This window comes from Carcharhinus amblyrhynchos, chromosome 8, assembly GCF_965287045.1.
Source record: "Carcharhinus amblyrhynchos chromosome 8, sCarAmb.v2.hapA, whole genome shotgun sequence".
NCBI classification, from domain to species: Eukaryota; Metazoa; Chordata; class Chondrichthyes; order Carcharhiniformes; family Carcharhinidae; genus Carcharhinus; species Carcharhinus amblyrhynchos.
Window position 1 is genome coordinate 42,562,126 of NC_137331.1, and position 14,920 is coordinate 42,577,045.

The 14,920-nt window shown below is 43.3% G+C and overlaps 1 protein-coding gene across 1 annotated transcript in view; it reads right to left on the reverse strand.

Annotated features, from left to right (window-relative positions):
* The window catches only part of pomgnt2 (protein O-linked mannose N-acetylglucosaminyltransferase 2 (beta 1,4-)), a 108,499-nt gene that overhangs the window by 41,788 nt on the left and 51,791 nt on the right, over positions 1–14,920 (reverse strand). The window lies entirely within an intron of this gene.

The window sequence follows — 14,920 nt, forward strand, 5'->3', positions numbered from 1 at the left end:
TGGGTGGGGACAAGCACTGACTGGCTGTGCCAGTCGAACTTTATTGTTAAAGATTGCTGCCAGATGTTTACTTTCAGTCAACTACCTTCGGCCAATCGTTTTGTGATTGATCCCACTTGTGTCACAAGACATTTAAAACTCTGCACCCTCCTTGTACCCTTCAATACCTAACCCCCAGCCTTCAGCAACACAGACTCCAGTCCCATGTGCTCAGCATTGCTAGTACAATAATGATGAATGTGCAAAATATGATATACATTCTTATTCTGTCATTATTCCTGATGCTTCAAATACACTGTCACTAAACTAAACCACACACTCAAATCTGTCACCTACAACACATTGCATGAAAACATCAAAAGGTATGTAGGTAATACCTTCATGATTAGTGTCAGTTTTATTCTGCTCCCACAAGAAAGCTTGGATTCGATGTGTGGTCAAACCAGAAATGGATCTTGACCTATTAAACTCATGAATTCTGGTATGCTACCGTCTCAAAATCACACGCAACAATTTACACCACTTTGAAATTGCTAGATTTCTTCAGAAATCTATACCTGTAGTTTAAAGTACACTTTGCAAAAATGTACCTGTACCCACTCATGCAATAAAAGTTTGAAATAGACTGCGTTTAAAATATAGCTGTAAAACAACTTATGGCAGAATACAGAGTAGAATCCAGTCTTTCTCATAAATTAACCTATAAAGGATAGATTCCCAAGCTGAACTGGTTAATATAGCTTTTTGAAAATGAAGATAAAGCCAAAGCTATCTCCCAGGTGAGCAAAAAGTGCCACTTGATTGAAAGAACTTCCTGGGAGTCTGGAATCAGATGCACTCGGTTAAACTGGGAACACATTGCATCCAGGAACAGGAGATACATCCCATATCCCATTAAACAAGGCTAACTATTTTCTGAAGTTTTCAAGGTTTCTGTTTAGCTGTACCACAGTAAGAAGTCTCACAACACCAGGTTTAAGTCCAACCAGCTAATTTGATAGTAATCCCACAAGCTTTCAGAGACGGTGTTCCTGACGAAGGAACACCGTTTACCCCAGTCCAACACCGGCATCTCTACATCATAGCTGTACCACATACAGATTGCATTTTGGCCTTGAGTGGAGAAGACAAGGCTTGCTCTCTCTCTCTTTATTTCTTACTTATCTCTCTGTGACCAACATCAGACTTCTCCTATGACAATGAATTTTGAACCAACAACCTGATTCAGAGCAGTGTGGTGGTGTGATAAAGAGGACAATGCATCTCCTTGTTCATGTGGCTAAGGCCAGGATACAGTGGGCTTGTACAGCTCCTCACAGACAGATTTAACTCAGTGTGGTTAAATTGCATCATTTAAATTATGTTCACTTGTCAATCTTGAATATGGTTGAAAAGAGAGACATCGAACTCTAAAAAGGTTATGTCACAGAAAGAGGCAGTTCAGCCCAACATGTCTGTGTCAGCGAAAAAAGAGAAAAAGAAACTAGCCTCTCATTTTAATCCCACTTCCCAGCACCTGGTCTGTAGCCTTGTAGGTTTCAGCACTTCAGATTCAGGGACCTTTTAAATGAGTTGAATGTTTCAGCTTCAATTTAGGCAGTGAATTCCAGACATCCACCATCCTCTGGATGAAAAAGTTTTTCCTCGTGTCCCCTCTAACTCTACTACCAATCACTTTAAATCTGTGCCCCCGGTAATTGACCCTTCAGTTCAGGGAAACAAGTCTTCCCTGTCTAGCCCCCTCATAATTTTGTACACCTGAATTAGATAATCCCTTAGACTGCTCTATTCTAAAATAAACAACTGCAGCCTCTCCAATCTCTTTCTTGCTGCAATTTTCAAGCCCTGACAACATTCCTGCACGCTCCAGAGCAATTATGTCCTTCAAGTAATGTGGTGACCAGGACTGCATACAATACTCCGGCTGTGGCCTAACCAGTGTTTTATACAGTTCCATCATTGCATTCCTGCTTTTGTATTTGATGCCTCACCCAATAAAGCTTTCAATCAACTGAACAAACACAAGAATGCCAAATTTCAAACAGTTGAAACAATTTATACAACAGGAGAAAAATCTTTGGCAATATATCTCTCTTCAGCAATATTCAAATTTTCTATGTTACTTAAATAATGTAAAGGCAATAGAGATACCATCTTACTTTGATTGTTCCAGTAATAAAGCTTTTAATGTTGACCTGTTCCCTGTTAATTGTTATGAGATGCAGCATGAACTTCATGAAGCCTGCATTACATACTTAGATACATAGGAGACAATATTTTTCTCCCTGCAACCCACACCCCTTCCACCCAGGTTAAGCCTCATGTGCTGCATTGCTAAAATGGTCCTAAGTCAAACACACCTGTCATCCTTATCTCTGGGCTCATAAACAAAGAACAAAGAAAATTACAGCACGGGAACAGGATCTTCGGTCCTATGAGCCTGCACCAATCATGTTGCCCAACTGAAGTAAAACCTCCATTCTCATCCTATTCATGTATTTGTCAAGACACCCCTTAAAAGGCACTATCATATCTGCTTCCACTACCTCCCCTGGCAGCAATTCCAGGCACCCACCACCTTTTGTGTAAAAAACTTGTCTCTTACATCACATTTAAACCTTATCCTTTGCACCTTAAACGTGTGCCTCCTAGTAATTCCAACCTGGGAAAAAGCTTCTGACTATCCATTCTGTCCATGCCCCTCATAATCTTGTAGACTTCTATCAGGTAGCCCCTCAACCTCTGTAGTTCCAGTGAGAACAAACCAAGTTTCTCCAACCTCTCCTCATAGCTAATGCCCTCCATACCAGGCAACATCCTGGTAAATCTTTTCGGTACCCTCTCCAAAGTCTCCACAACCTTCTGGTAATGTGGCAATCAGAATTGAACATGATATTCTAAGTGCAGCCTAACTAAGGTTCTATAAAGCTGCAACATAATTTGCCAATTTTTAAACTCAATGCCACAGCTGATGAAGGCTAGCATGCCATATGCCTTCTTGACTACCTTCTCCACCTGCATTGCCACTTTCAGTGTCCAATGAATCTGTACACTCAGATCCATCTGCCTATCAATACGCTTAAGGGTTCTGCCATTTATTGTATACTTCCAACTGTATTAGACCTTCCAAAATGCATTACCTCACATTTGCCCGGATTAAAGTCCATCTGCCATCTCTCCATCCAAGTCTCCAACTGATCTACATCCTACTGTATCCTCTGATGGTCCTCATCACTATCTACAAATCCACCAACCTTTGTGTTATCTGCAAACGTACTAATCAATCCAGTTACATTTTCCTCCAAATCATTTGTATATATTACAAACAGCAAAGGTCCCAGCACTGATCTCTCAGAAATGCCACTTGTAACAGCCCTTCATTCAGAAATGTGCCCTTCCACTGCTATCCTCTGACTTCTATGATGAGTCAGACCTGTATCTACTTTGCCAGCTCACTTTGATCCCACGTGACTTCACCTTCTGCACCAGTCTGCCATGAGGGATGTAGTCAAAGTCTTTACTGAAGTCCATGTAGAAAACATCCACTGCTCTACTCTCATCAATCATCTTCATCACTGCCTCAAAAAACTCGATTACATTAGTAAGACACAACCTCCTCTTCACAAAACTATGTCGCCTCTCACTGATACATCCACTTATTTCCAAGGGGGAGTAAATCCTGTCTCAAAGAATCCTCTCCAAAAATTTCCCTACCACTGACGTAAAGCTCACCAGCCTATAATTACCTGGATTATTCTTGCTTAAACAAAGGAACAACATTGGCTATTCTCCAATTCTCTGGGACCTCCCCTATAGCCAGTGAGGATGCAAAGATTTCTCTCAGGGCCCAGCAATTTCTTCCCTTGCCTGTCTCAGTATTCTGGGGTATATCCCAACAGGCCCTGGGGACTTGTCTATCTTAATGTTTCTCAAGAACCCCAATACCTCCCTTTTGATCTCAACATGATTCAAATTATCTACATCCCTTTCCCAGACTCATTATCCACCAAGTCTTTCTCTTTGGTGAATACTGATGCAAAGTATTCATTTAATACCTTATCCATACCCTCTGGCTCCACACATAGAATCCTTCCCCTGTCCTTGAGTGGGCCAACCCTCTCCCTGGCTACCCTCTTGCTCTTTATATATGTGTAAAAAGCCTTGGAATTTTTCTTAATCCTGCTGGCCAATGATTTTTCGTGATTCCTTTTAGCCCTCCTTACTTCTTGCTTAAGTTTCTTTCTACATTCCTTGTATTCCACACTTGTTTTGTGTGTTCCCAGCCTCCGAGCCTTGACAAATGTTTCGTTTTTCTCTTTGACTAGGCTAACAATATCTCTTGTTATCCAAGGTTCCAAAACTTGCCATACTTATCCTTCATCCTTACAAGAACGTGCCGATCCTGAATCGCTGTCAACTTGCCTCCTACATGCCAAATGTTGATTTGCTGTCAAACATCTGTCTCCAATCTACATTCTTCAGTTCCTGCCTAATATTGTTGTAATTAGCCTTCACCCAATTTAGCACCTTAACTTGAGGACTACTCTTTATCCATCAGGATCTTAAAGCTTACTGAATTGTGGTCACTATTCCTGAACTGCTAACCTACTGAAACATCAACACCTGGCTAGGCTCATTCCCCAGTACCAGATCCAGTATGGCTCCTTCCCTTTTTGGACTATCTATATACTGTTTCAAGAAGCCCTCCTGCCCCATCCACACCCCTAGCACCGTGAGTCCCAGTCAATATAGGGGAAGTTATCTCCAACCACAACAACTGTGTTACTTTTACACCTTGCCAAAATCTGCCTACAATCTGCCCAAAATCTGTTCCTCTATCTCCTGCTGGCAGTTGGGGGGCCTATAGTAAACCCCCAACACTGTGACTGCACCCTTCCTATTCCTGAGCTCTATCCATACTGCCTAACTGTATGAGCCATCTGAGGCGTCCCTTGCAGTACAGCTGTGATAGTCTCCTTAACCAGGGGTGCAACTCCCCCACCCCTTATACATCCTCCTCTATCCCATCTGAAACATCTGTATCCTGGGACATTAAGCTACCAATCCTATCCTTTCCTTAACCAAGTCTCTGTAATAACAACAACATCATTGTTCAAAGCACCAATCTAAGCTCCTAAGTTCATTTGCCTTAACTGTTACACTTCTCGCATTGAAACAAATGCACTTCAGTTCAGTAGACCCTCTTTAATTAGCAATCACACATTGCCTGCTCTTACTGGCCCTTCTCTCTGGTTCCCCTTCAGCTAATTCACCTTCGATTTGGTTCCCACCACCCCCCCTTGCTAAACTAGTTTAAATTCTCCCATGTGACACTAACAAACCTCCCAGCCAGAATATTAAAGCCTTTCCAGTTTAGATGCAACCCATCTTCCTCATACAGGTCCCACCTGCCGAGGAAGGGATCCCAATGGTCCAGATATCTGAAACCCTCCTTCCTACACCAGCTGTTTAGCCATGTGTTGAACTGCATTATCTTCCTATTTCTAGCCTCACTGGCACTTGGCACAGGGAGTAATCCTGAGAGTACAACCCTAGAGGTCCTGCTTTTTAAATTTCTACCTAACTCCTTAAACTGTTGCTGCAGGACCTCATCACTCTTCCGACCTATGTTGATACTTGTTGAAAAGCACCATCTTCATCGTGCCTGTCAGAATGATCCGTTGTCACCTGCCAAGAAAAATACTTTTACCAGTGGTCGCAGGACAGTCCAGAGTAAACTGCGTAAAATGCAGGAAGCATGGCTGAGCACCAAGGCAGAGGAAATACAGGGATACGCCGACAGAAAAGACTTGAAACTGTTCTATGAAGCCCTCAACGCTCTCTAGGGACCTCAATCTCTCAGGAGTTCCTCCCTCCTGAGTACAGATGGTACAACTCTCATTATGGAGAGGGTTCAGATCCTGCAAAGATGGGCTGAACGGTTTGAAGCCATCCTCAACCATCATCTATTAACGATGAGGCGATAGACAGGATTCCCCAGGTCGATATCAACAGCGCTATGGATGACCCACCGAGAGTAGCCGAAGTCACGAAAGCTGTCAGTCAGCTATCCAGTGGCAAAGCCCCAGGGTCAAATACCATACCCGCAGATATCTACAAAGCTGCTGGTACTGTACTTATCAAGATGCTCAGTGAGTTGTTCCAGTCCTTTTGGAAGCAAGGATCCAATCCTCAGGAACTTAAAAATGCTTCTTCTTGTACACGTCACCAAGAGGGAGGGCAACTGGCAAATATGCAACAACCACCAAGGAATCTCGCTAGTCTCCATCGCAGGAAAAACCCTTGCAAGAGTCCTGCTGAATCATTTGGTCACTCATCTGGAGCTGGGTCTGCTTCCAGAGTCACAGTGTGGCTTCTGCAAAGGTCACGGGACTATTGACATGATTTTTGCTGCGCGCCAACTTCAGGAGAAATGTCAGGAGCAGAATCACGAGCTCTACACAATCTTTGTTTACCTTGCGAAAGCCTTCAACACTGTCAGCCGCCAAGGCCTGTGGAGGATCATGTCAAAATTTGGCTGCTCCTCAAATTCATTCAGATGGTACACCAGTTCCATGATGGCATGATGGCCAGAGTACTGGATGGCAGAGAATCCTCTTAGGCATTCCCAGTCACCAGTGGCGTCAAACAGGGCTGTGTGCTCACACCCACATTGTTCAGCGTGATGTTTACTGCCTTGCTGAATGATGCCTTTCAGGACAGTGTTGCTGGAATCAACCTCAAGTATAGAGTGGATGGGAAGCTCTTCAACCTGAGAAGACTTCAAGCTATTACCAAAGTGAAGGAGACTGTTCTGAGAGATTTCCTCTTTGCCGATGACTGCGCCCTATATACTGGCTCAGAGCCAGAGATGCAAATCAGTATGGACAAATTTTCCATGGCTTATGACAACTTTGGACTCACCATCAACATTAAAAAAACTGAAGTCATGCACCAGCCTGCTCCTCATGCTCCGTACACAGAACCCATAATCACAATCAAAGGGCAGAAATTACAGGCAGTGGACCAGTTCACCTATCTTGGCAGCACCCTCTCCCAAGTTGTGACTATTGATACAGAAATTAACTGCAGAATAGCAAAGGCAAGTTCTGCTTTCAGTAGACTGTGCTCCACTGTATGGGAAAATCAAGGAATTAGCCCAGCAACAAAACTGAAGGTCTACAGCTCCATGGTACACACTACCCTGCTGTATGCCTGTGAAATGTGGACTGTGGATCGAAGGTATGCAAGACAGCTCAATCATTTCCACATGACTTGTCTTCACAGAATATTACACATCAGATGGCAAGACAAAGTATCAGACACTGAAGCTCTCTCTAGAGCAAGTCTACCATCAGTCCACACACTGCTGATGAGAGTGCAGACCAGGTGGGCAGGTCATGTCATCCGTATGGCGGACAAGCGCATACACAAGCAGCTCCTTTTTGGGGAACTCTCTGCTGGAAGACGCTTGCATGGAGAGCAGAAGAAACATTGCAAAGACACGCTCCAAGGCCTCCCTGAAGTCGCTTGATATAAACACGATCATCTGGGAAACACTGGCACAAAACCGCCTTACCTGGTGCTGCCTTTTCCACAAAGGCTGTCAAGCTTATGAAGCAAGGTGCAATGCTGAAGCACAACTTAAGCGCAAGCTGTGCAAGTCCAGAGCCACCAGCGCAACAACCACAGTGTCTACACAAGTCTGTCCAATATGTGCCAGGACATTCCATGCCTGAATTGACCTGATCAGTCATCTTCGGACACACACACATCCAGCCTCAAGATGACTAATGGTATCAAGGTACTTATTGATGATGATGGATGAACAACCAACCAAACCATATACCACATGTCTGGCTGTTCACCCTCTCCCTTCAGAATGCTTTCTGGCTGTTCAGACATTTTGGACCCTGGCACCAGGGAGGCAACATACCATCCTGGAGTCTCTTTCATGTCCACAGAAGCGCCTATCTGCACCCCTAACAATAGAGTCCCCTATAATTATTGCTCTTCTGCTCTTTGTCCCTCCCTGCTTAACAACAGAGCCAGCCATGGTGCCACTGCTCTGGCTACTGCTGCTGTTATCCCCTGATAGGCCATCCCCCCGAACAGTATCCAAAACGATATATTTGTTAGAGTGATGATGGGGGGGGTGGATTCCTGCACTGACTGCCTGCCCCTTCCAGTGGTCACCCATCTGTCTGCCTGCATCTTGGATGTGACCATGTCTCTAAAGCTCCTATCCTATGTTTTTCCCCACCTTCATGCCCCTAAGTGCATCCAACTGTTGCTCCAGCCTATCCAAGCAGTCTGTAAGGAGCTGCAAGTGGGTGCACTTCCTACAGATGTAGTCATCTAGAAGCGTCATAGATCTCCCACATCTCACAAGTGCAGCACTTTACCCCATTAACCAACATTTCTAACACCAATTATTTAAGAAAATTTATAAAACTCTTACTTCGTTTTCAATTTTTCACAGTAGCCTTTTTTTTGGTTAGAGGAAGAGGAAGAGAGGGAAACACTAATGTAGTGTTTCGGGCTTACCTCTCCTTGACCAGATTTTCCACTTCCCACTTCTTAGTAGATGTTGCTGGTCTGACTTCTCCCAGAATTCACCAGTGAAATCCCTCAGCCGTCTCTACCAGAATCAATGATTCATGGCTTATCCCAATGTTTGTTTGTATGGCTGCCTTTGCTGGCGTTGGGAGAGTGGGACCAACTATTGTTCTTCAAAAGAGTCCATGCAAATGCAGTAGGCCAAATGGCCTCCTCCTGTATTATACTATTCTGTGATATTCTATGTCCTCAGGAGTCTCTGTAAGGCGCCGAGAGGAAAAAAATTCATATATTCATCGAATGCTTCCCATTCACTGCCATCCAAATGTCTCTCTCGCTTTCTCTCTCCCACCAAGAAACAGACATCTAAAGGGAGTCTGCATGGGACACACTTTATGCCAGTGGTAATGACAGATTCTTCTTGGTATTCCTGTCCCACAGTGGCAAAGGCAAATTGTGAAGTGTTTTCTGACTTTAGTCACCAAAAATCATTACCTGATGAATCGGTGCTTGTCCCTTTAAACTCCCAAAGCTTTGAAATGCAATGTGTGCCACTCCCAGTCAATGTGGGTACTGTCTGCAGCTGGATTTCAGTAAGGTTAGTGTGCAGGCCCCAATAACATTGCTTGCAGGTGTTATCAATGGCTTTATTTTGAATTCTCTCTTGCAGGATTTGACTCGACTCCCAACCAGAAGTGAGCAAGGCAAGAACCAGGTATGAAAGAGTCTTTGTGCTCCACATTACTACCGGGAATTAGTTACATAGGGAACGTAATGTGGTGAAAATCCAACTCTTTAGAAACATAGGCCCTCAAGCCTTCAGTTATTTATGTGTAAACAGGATAACAATCTCAGGCAGCAGAGATGTGATTGGCAAATCTGCAGTATTTGCTTTCCAAATTGTGTTCTATCATTAATTTTGCAAAAACAGCATCTTGTTGTCTGCCTCTTCACTGATGTACAGTGAGTTGTGTGAAACTATTATATTTGTACATTGATAAGAACTAAACTCACCACAGAAAATGAAGCCTCATCGATTAGATCTAGTACCCTTTTACTACAGGGTTAGTGATAATGACCACAGTCAACCCCTTTGCAATGAAAATTAACTATTACAAGTTTGGAGTCTCATTCCTTCAGGGTTTAATTGTTGGATATTTTAAAAGTGTAAAGTTTTTCATTACTTGTTTTTAACTGTGTGTTTCCTTTACCTCTTTTAACGTAAAATTTATATCCCTCCCTTTATTTCTATTTCTTTACCTGATTTGACATTGAATTTATCAAATCTAATTTACATTGCCTTCTCAGTCCATCTGCTGCTATCCTCACAATCTCTCAATCCAATTTGTAAAGTAGATAGATGCCTGACTTGTTCACCTGGATGTCCTGTTTTGTTCGCTGAGACATCATCAATTTGCACTTTCAGCAGCTAAACAGGCAAGGGCAAGTCTAACTAATATCAAATGCCATTAGATACTCTGCTCCAGCAGAACCAAGAGCCAATATATTTGACACTGTGACCTTGTGAGGCACTGATATCAAACTGCTGCCTAATCCAAATGTCCAAATTGGCCAAAGTGCAATCAGAGACATTATCAGCTTTTGATCGCCTAATGCTAACATTCTTTCACATTAAGAAGTTTCACAACACCAGATTAAAATCCAACAGGTTTATTTGGAATCATGAGCTTTCAGAGCACTGCTGTTTCATCAGGTGAGTGATGAAGGAGCAGCGCTCCAAAAGCTCGTAATTCCACATAAACCTGTTGGACTTTAACCTGGTGTTGTGAGACTTCTTACTATGCCCACCCCAGTCCAAAGCCAGCATCTCCACATCATTTTTTCACATCGCCTTGACAAATATTATGAAGGGATGATATTTAACTGTTATGGAGCACCAATGATGTGACCTGTTTAAGAAGTGAGTCTTCAGCTACAGCATTCCACTGCCACTCTGCGACTGCACTAATCAGGATCTAACACCTGACTTTCTGTGTTTTTAAAGAAAAATATGTCACTGGCAGTCTTCCCTATCAGACAACTGCAGGTGGCTGTGTTATATTCACAGCAACCCAGAGAACAGAAATTTACAGACAAACTCACGCCCTGCACAGGGTCACCGGGCCCAAAAGGAACCAACGTATAGAACAGGCACAAATGATTGATCCCTGAGTGGTAACACCATCTGTACAAGTAACATTCACGTAAAGCAAGTGGGTTGTTTGTAAAGGCTTTGGAAATTTGCTCATCTGTACCAACGTTGTGTTTGATATATTGGGATCTTGTTTAAGTGAGGCATCTTGTGCCATTCCCCATTAGTTGGACTTAATTGACTTCAGCTCCAGTTAATTTCCCTTATATCTTGCAGGGAGTAAGAGCTAATACAACAGCATGATGAAGCCAATACCGCATCTGAAATCTCAGTCAAAGATGGAATCAAAAGATTATTTCCTTAATTAAATGATTTTTAAGGATTGGGAAAGACATGGGGAAATTTGGAGAAGGAAATTGGGTGGAATCAGATGCAGAAAGGGAAATAAAAAGAGTGGAGGGAGGATGGAATGGGATAAGTGGAAACAGAAACAGATGCCGTAGGGTTTTTCAAAGGCAATTAGACATATATATACTATAGTTTCCAGTTGAAACTATAGTATATATATGTCAGTATGAAAACATTTCTCCCCATTTCCCCTCTAGTTCCTTCATCAATTATTTTAAATCTATGACCTCTGATTAGTGACTTGCTTGCCAAAGGAAACTGAGTCTCCCTACTTGCCTTTACAAATTAACACTCATAGAATCACTATACTGCAGAAGGAGACCATTCGGTCCATCATGCCTGCACTAACAATGATCTCACATAGGCCTTAACCATAACCACATCTATTTACCCAGCAATTTAGCACGGCCAATCCACCTAACCTACACATCTTTAGACTGTGGGAGGAAACCAGAGCACCTGAAGGAAACCCATGCAGACATGGGGAGAATGTGCAGACTCCGCATGGACAGCAACCCAAACCGGCAATTGAACCCAGGTCCCTGGCACTGTGAGGGAGCAGCACTAACCACTATGCCACTCCTTAATGTTTTAAACCTTTATTAATTATCTCCTTTACGCTCTCTCAGCTTATTAGAGAACAATCCCAACTTCCCCACTCTCTCAAGATCACTGAACTCCCTCATTCCTGGCATCAACCTGGCACAAGTTATAATTCTATGCGGGATGAAGGAAAGTCACTCATTCTTTCCATGGTAGCTTTTGTTGCCATGGAAACTTTATTTCATGGATTGATCTCTGTCCATGAGTTAAATTCATTGGTGCAAGAGTATTGCATGTCCCACCATGCTGGAAATCCAGTGAAATAAGATCATATACCCTTGCAATAAGATTAAATCTCCTGTTCCATAAGGTCATTGGGCAGCACAATGGCACAGTGGTTAGCATTGCTGCCTCACAGCAGCAGGGACCCAGGTTTAGTTCTGGTCTTGATGACTGACTGTGTGAAGTCTGCATGTTCTCCCCACATCTGCATGGGTTTCCTCCAGGTGCTCTGGTTTCCTCTCATACTTCAAAGACGTGTGGGTTAGGTGGATTGGCTATGCTAAATTGCTCCTTGGTGTCCAAAGATGTGCAGGTTAGGTCAATTGGCCATGCTATACTGCCCCTCAGTGTCTCAAAATGTGTAGGTTAGATGAATTAGTCATGGTAAATGAGTGGGGTTATGGGGATTGGGCAGGGGAAAGGGCTTGGGTAAAATGCTCTGTTAAAAAGTTGGTGCAGACTTGATGGGCCCAATGGCTTCTTCTGCACTGTAAGAATTCTTTGATTCGATGGATGGGTGTCCATTGAGGGAGATAATGATTAGAATTGGAAGAGACTCGTTTGGAGCAAAACACACTTAGATTGGTTGGATCAAATGGCCTACCTCTGCATTATAGCTTCAATGTAACTTTCTTGTGCCTGTCAGAATTTCTGATTATCAGACCGATTGTGAATGAACAACTTTCCAGAATTCAAAGAGGAAAATATGATTTGAGGGAAAATGTGTTTGACCGTGATGATTACGAAAGCAGTAATAGGTTTCACAGAAAATGTTAACATCTGGTGTAATAGTCCCTATCTCCATAATCTCGTGCAACCCTAAAATCCTCCAAAGTTATTGCCCCCCAATTCCTGCTCCAGTTTTGGCCTCTGGAATGATCCTGGTTTTCCTCCATCATTGGTAGCCATGCCTTGAACCGTTCGTGCCTTAAGCTCTGGAATCCCTCACCCCATGAACCTTTCAGACACCCTATCTCTCTCTTTCATAAGACGTTCCTTAAAACTTAACTCGTTGACCAAGTTTTTTTTCTCCTTAAGGTAGATTTTGTTTTAGAATGATCTTGAAGCTCTTGGGACTTTTGCGACTTTTAAAAGCATCATAACAAAGCAAGTTGTTGTTGTTGATGAGTTCTGTCCCTGGATGAGAAGCCTTAATCCAACAACAGATGGCGATGTTACAAAAGGCACAAGTGATACATCGCCCCAGCAATGGGTCCACCACTCAGAACTTAACATCAAAGCAGTAAGATAAATGGTGTAACTGTAGACACTGCACCTGTCCACTAATACACAAAAATAAAGTCTTACATTTCTATAGCACCTTTCATGACCTCAGGATGCTCCAAAACACTTCCCAGTCAATGAAGTACTTTCTGAAATGTAGTCACTGCTGTATCATTTTCAGTGCAGAAAAACGCCTTTTGGTCCATCAAGTCTGCACCAACCACAATCCCACCCAGGTCCTATCCATGTAACCCCACACATTTACTCCACTAATCCCCCTGACACTAAGAGGCAATTTATCATGGTCAATCCACCTAACCTGCACATCTTTGGAGCGAAATGTAAGAAATGATGAAAATAGCAATCTGTACACAGCAATAACAGCAACTTGATCATGGCCCACATATTTATCCTGCTAACCACTCTAACCTCCACATCCTGGTACGTTAAGGGGCAATTGAACATGGCTAATACACCTAACCTGCACATCTTTGAAGTGTGGGAGGAAACCAGAGCACCCGGAAGAAACCCATGCAGGGACACGGAGAGAACATGCAGACTTCGCACAGAGAGTGGCCCAAGCTGGGAGTCAAACCCAGGTCCAAATTCAATGTTGAGAACTCCTGGGGCAACTCCCTCTCAACTGCATAGCACTGTGCTGCCCACTACCTCTGGTGGGTCTGTCCTGTCAGTGGCATGGTGGGATCAGGGACATTGCCTGTAAGGTATGATTCCATGTGTGTGTCTATGTCAGGCTGGTGCTTGACTAGTGTGTGGAGCAGCTCTCCCAATTTTGGCACAAAAGTTGACAGGGCTGGATTTGCCATTGCCAATTCCAGTGCCTAGGTTGATGCCGGTTGACCCATCCAGTTTCATTCCTTATGTGGGCCTTGTAGCAGTTTGATACAACCGAGGACTCACTAGGTCATTTCAGAGGGCATTTAAAAATCAACCACAATGCTGTGGCTCTGGAGTCACATGTACGCCAGACCTGGTAAGGACGGCAGATTTCCTCCCTTAAAGGACATTAGTGAACCAGACGCGGTTTTTTGACAATGGGCAAGGCCACTGTTACTGAGATGAGCTTGTTAATTCCAGATTTATTAACTGAATTTAAGTTCCACTAGCTGCTGTGATGGAATATGAATCTGAATACACAGATGCCCCACCCCTCCATCCCCTCTTCCCCATACCCCTACAGCTGATAATTCAGTAATCCTCCATGTTGAACACCACTAAAAAGAAGCACAGTGGAGTGGCAAGGGCATAGAATGTATTCTGGATGGGCACTTCAATGTCCATCCCCAAAACTGACTTGATAGCACCACCATGACCAAGCTGACCAAGTCTTGAAGAATATCACTGCTGGACTGGGTCTGAAGCAGGTGGTGAAGGAATCAACAAGAGAGAAAAACATACTTGATCTTGTCTTCACCAACCTGCCTGTCACAGATGCATCTGTCCATTACAGTATCATTAAGTGTGACCACCGCATCTGTGGACACAAAGCCCCATCTTCACATTAAGGTTACCCTCCATGTGTGGCATTTACACCGTGCTAAATGGGATAGACTTCAAACAGACCTAGCAACATAAATCTGGGCATCCTATCTGCTATCAACTGCACTAGTTATCCGTTTATAAACTGGTAGAATACAATTGATAGTAAGAGATTGCAAATTATGAGATGCAGAGATAGAAACTGACTTATTTTCTAAATTACACAAGTAGCTTGCAAACGCTGTTCCAAATCTGGCCCCAAACATCCCCAATTTTAAATGCCCCACCATTTGGTGACTGTGCCAATAATTG